General features: G+C 45.5%; 1 pseudogene; it reads right to left on the bottom strand.

Moving 5' to 3' along the window:
• Positions 1–721: 721 nt before the first annotated feature.
• Positions 722–1,315, bottom strand: LOC101646217 (annotated as a pseudogene).
• Positions 1,316–5,154: the final 3,839 nt, after the last annotated feature.

Below are 5,154 nucleotides of genomic sequence, written 5' to 3'. Positions count from 1 at the left end.
TGGTCACTGCACAGCCTCAAAACGAGGCTTCCGCGCCCGTGAAGAGGCCCAGCAATGCACAGGGGCAGGTCTACTCAGTCCTCTAGGGTCTCTATGAGTCAAAATCAACCAGATGGAAGTGCGGCTTTTTTGTTTTGTTTTTGTTTTATATCGAAAAGCAGAAAATTCTGTGGGGATAGGTTCCCAAAAATAAACAAACAAAAATGAAACTCACTGCCATTGAGTCAATTCTGATTCACAGGAACCCTACAGGACAGGGGAGCGCTGTCCCTGAGAGTTTCGGGACTGCAGCGCTTTAGAGGAATAGAAAACTTCACCTTTCTCCCACAGAGTGGCTAGTGGTTTTGAACTGCTGAGCTTGTGGTTAGCTGTCCAATATGTAACCACTACGGCACCTGGGCACCAAGGAAAGGTTAGAGAGATAGAAACACTGCTTTCAGAAATGAATAGATCTAGATTTAGGGTATGTCAATAAATAACAACAAACTCACTGCCTTCCAGTTGATGCCGACTCACAGTGACCCTACAGGACAGGGTAGATCTGCCCCTGTGAATATTCAAGACTGTAACTCTTTACATAGAGTAGAAAGCCTCATCTTTCTCCTGTATTTCTCCTGCCAATAAATATTAACTTATGTTTTAATATTTTTTCTTAATAAAGGATTGTATGATTTTTTTTTTGAGCATCCAAAATGTTTTAACAACAGGACTGGATCTAGGGTTAGTTTTTATAGCCTCAGCTGGCACATTGACCTCTGGCTCGCTCGAACTTCTGGCCCTTGGAGCGAACATAGGGTTTGGTGTGACTGTGGGGGTCCTTGGTGCCTTGCTGAAATGCCTGTACACCTCGTGGCCCTTGAGTGGACCTGGAAAGGGGGGCACAGAGATACAGAGCAGACAGCAGGACAGTGCCACAGTCCTTGGGGGAGTCCAGGGCTAGCTGGTCAAAGGTGAGAATCTTGCCCCCAGCCTTGAGGATGCGGCTCCGGGCCGGGCTGCTCACTAGTAGGGCGTACACCTTCAGCTTGGGCACCTCTTGCACCCGCACGTCATCCGTTATGGTCCCCACGACCACAGCTGTCATGTTTTCTAGGCCAGGAAGCTTCATCTTCCATATCATCCAAGAAAGCGACAGGGGCGGCCGGTTTGTGCGGCTCATGAACAGTCTCTTCAGCACAACCTGGTTGAAGGTGGAGTTGGTCCGCCGGGCCAGAAACCTGTACAGCTTGACCAAGAGGTGCAGGTAGATGTCCTGGCCTTTGGGTTCCTTGCGATGAACCTTTCGGTCCTTGTAGTGGCGGATGTTAACTCCCATGATGGCACCTCCTGCTCAGCCAGGTCTGGAAAGAGGCGGATTGTATGATTTTTAAGCAATAATTATTTTACTTAACTGTGTGTACTCAAAGATTGACATACGATGGGGCTTCAAAATTTCATGGAAAAATTCCATTTTCTTTCAATTCCATTTTCCCCATGCACTTTTGGAATCACCCGAGGGTCTTGTTAAAATGTAGATTCTGGTTTGGTAAATCTGATGTGGAAATGTAAGTTCTCAGTGGGGTTAGTTGACCCAGAAGCCACTCAAGGTCAGTGCAAAGCCTGGGTTTGGACCCTGGTTATGTGAGAGCTGTGTGAGAATTGTACGATTTGCTGGATCCTTCTGGACTTCAGATACTCCTATATAAAATATAGGAAGTAATACCAACCTTACATGGCTTGGTAAAGATTGAGTAAACTAAACCTAATTCAGCATATGAAACATTAATAGTTTCTCTCTCCTTCCCAACTGCTAAGAGGAAAGTTTGGAGTCAAATGCCCTTTTGTTCAAATCTTGGCTCCATCCTGAACTATCTGGACAGGATTAGTCAGCTGACTTTATCTTCTGGACTTCAGTATATATATTTTTATTTTGCAAAACAAAGATGACACCCAGCTCATGGTACTATAAATGCTAATGAGATGACCCATGTTAAGCTCTGCAGCATGGACATAGTAAGTGCTCTACCGATGCTAGTGGCTGCTGTGACGATGGTGATCATAATGGCCGAGGAGGACTAGCATGAGTAGGAGGAGAAAGAGAAGAGAGAAAAGAAAACATAGAGAGCCTGACAGTGGCTGGCTTTGTAATCCTCTTTCCTGTTCTTTTCATGGGTGAAGGAGCTTCACCTAGCCACTCCAGGGGCAAATCTCAACAACGTTGTTGCTCCACTTCTGCTGAATGGGAATCTTCTTATACTGAAGATGGATGGAAATTTCCTGCAGCCATTAACCTTTTAAATCATTTCCATTTCTTTCATCTCATGTGCTTGATGATGCACAGGCCTGACTCTCAGAGTTATGGAGCATATAAACAATGGAATCAGACTGCTGTACCAAACTTTTTTTTTCCTGCCAGAACTTATCAGGCTTGTGTGTGGGGTGGGGTGGGCGGGAGGTATCCTATAAACTGGATACTGCGTAGAACAAGCTTCAGGTAGTTTGATGCAGAGCCACTCACTGTTCAGAGGGGCTGGTTCCACACTTGCTACCCTCCCATCACCCATCTTTCCTCAGTGTCTCCTCATCTTGCATTTACTTTTCTCAATTCTTGTCCCAGTGATCCACTGCTCCCCAACAAACTGCCTCCAAACGTAGTGGCTTCAGGTACTGGTTTTCCTTTGCCTGTGGCTGTGGATCTGGAATTTGGAAAAGACCTGTCTGGATGAATCATCGCGGATCCACGTGGAGCCAGCCGAGGCAGCTGCAGCTGGTTTGGCTTCTTGATTCACGTGTCTGAAGCCTTGGGGTTCTCTCCTCTCCCCTCTCTTCTCTGTTTCTACAGGGGTCTCTCCCTTCAAGGCTTCCCTATGTGGCTTGAGTTACCACGGTACCTGGACTCAGAGTGGTTTTATTTCTAATAGAGTGACTGTCTTTCTAGACCAGTGGTTCTCAACCTTCCTAATGCCGTGACCCTTTAATATAGTTCCTTATGTGGTGGTGACTCCCCCAACCATAAAATTATTTTCGTTGCTACCTCATGACTATCGTTTTGCTACTGTTATGAATCGGGCAACCCCTGTGAAAGGGTAATTTGACCTCCAAAGGGGTCGTGACCCATAGGTTCAGAACTGCTGTTCTAGAGACTGCCAAGCTATTTCAGGACTATGTCTGAAACCTTGCCAATAATATTTCTCCCATATAGGACTGGTCACAGCAATCAAATGTCTGCAAAGATTCAAAGGGAAGGGGAAACAGACCCCCTTCTCTGAGGTGGTGCAGAAGTTTAGGCATTTAGGTACTAACCAAAAAGTGTCGGGTTCAAATCCACCCAGAAGCACTGCTAACAAAAGGTCACACTCTTCTTCTGAAAAGCACAGCTATCGCTAATGCTAGAGAGCACAGTTCCAAGCTCACAGATCGTTCATAGGTCAGGTCAACTGGATTGCAGCTGGTTTGGTTGACGTTCTCTTCTGTGCTTTTCTTGTTGGGAAGAAGGTGTGTCATGTATCTGCCACACTCTTATTCCCCAGATTTTCTTGTTATTGCAATGTAGGCTTTATGCAACTTTTCCAGAGAATTTCCCTCCCAGTTTCTGAAGATTTGCTGATGAAAACAGAAGGTCACTGCATGAAGATTTATTTATATAGTAAATTTACTGAACAGTGTTAGGTGCTAGTACTGTCTAGGAGAGGGAGACAGCTGTTAATCAAACCATCATATCATTAAATACTTACAAACTAGGTTAATGTTCTAACGGAAGAGGGCTGGGTGCCCATAATCATATATAATAATGAAAACCTCCTGTCTGGTGGGGGCGTGGGATCAATGAAAACTTCTCTGAGGAGATGACTTACCAGCTGAGACTTGAGAGCTGGCTGTTAATAATTAACAATGGAGAGAACACCCCCAACTGGGGGAGCATGTGAGCAAAGACCAAAGATGAGCGGGCGCTCGGTGTGTTTGGGGACATCAGAGCCAAAGCCACGTGCTGTCGCTGGAATGTAAGTGAAGCTGCTCATTAACTTTATTTTTAAAATGAGGAGACTAAGTAAGGGTCAGTCAGCTCCCAGGTAAGCTGGCATTGGGCATTATCAGCAAAGACTGCTTTGTGTCCATTGATGACAACTTGGCTGTTGGCATTTGGGGGGATGGTCTCCAAGATTTAGGATACTGTATAATACTGTATTTTGTATACGTCTATATTACTGAATAACATCACTACCGGGAACGCATGGAGTCAATTTCAACTCATGGAAGCTTCATGGGTTTCAGAGCACAATTGTACTCCATAGGATTTTCAATGATTGCTTTTTTGTGGGGTGGAGTGGGGAGGGCCGGGTGGGAAGCAGGGAAATAGGCCCCCAGACCTTTCTTTTGAGATACTTCTGGATGAACTTGAGTCCCCAGCCTTTCAGTTAGCAGTTGTGGTAGTTACATACTTTCACGTCAATGTGAAGATATGAAAGTGTAGGGGTGGAGTCTAGCTTGTCAATTAGGTCACAGCCTTATGGTGCCTTCTTGTGGGTGTGACCTGCTCATAAGGAGGGTCCTTCACCTTCCTGCTGGCGAGCCACACTGGGACCTGCCTGAGCCCTGGAGATGCATTCAACGCCATCGGATCCATGGGACTTTGCACCCACTGGGCTGTGATATTCTTGCATTCTACATCATTGCATGTGGGTTCGTGAGTCTGAAGAGGGACTGATGGATTAGTATTGGACATAGGACTTGAGTTGGACTGGGCTGCGACGTTTTCTTGATATACAATTACTCCTTGATATAAAGCTCTTTCTTATACATATACAAAGGGTTATCCCCCCCCAAAAAAACCAGAAAATAGCTCTGCTGGGCTGAGCTTTCATAGTACACTAGGTGTGCAACAAGCAACTCATGAGCTTTCATAGTACACACCCACCCGCCCCATCCCCGCCCACTAGGTGTGCATCAAGCAACTCCCTCTGAGTTAGTGCACCCAGCAGTGTTACCTGGGAAAGTTTTCTCTGGTTACAGTGAATTTTTTTCATAAAAGCAGTTTCACTTGAACCTCATTTTTTTTCTGATGACCAATTTAAGAGAACAGCATGTGGCTGCGAAATTTTGTCACCTGCTCTGGAAAAATGCTGTAGAAACTATTGTGCTGTTAAACAGAGCTTACAAAGACAGCGCTATGGAAAA

Source organism: Echinops telfairi, unplaced genomic scaffold (genome assembly GCF_000313985.2).
Source record: "Echinops telfairi isolate 266 unplaced genomic scaffold, ASM31398v2 ScPeMD7_443;HRSCAF=831, whole genome shotgun sequence".
Taxonomy (NCBI): Eukaryota; Metazoa; Chordata; class Mammalia; order Afrosoricida; family Tenrecidae; genus Echinops; species Echinops telfairi.
This window is presented reverse-complemented; position numbering and strand designations above follow the sequence as displayed.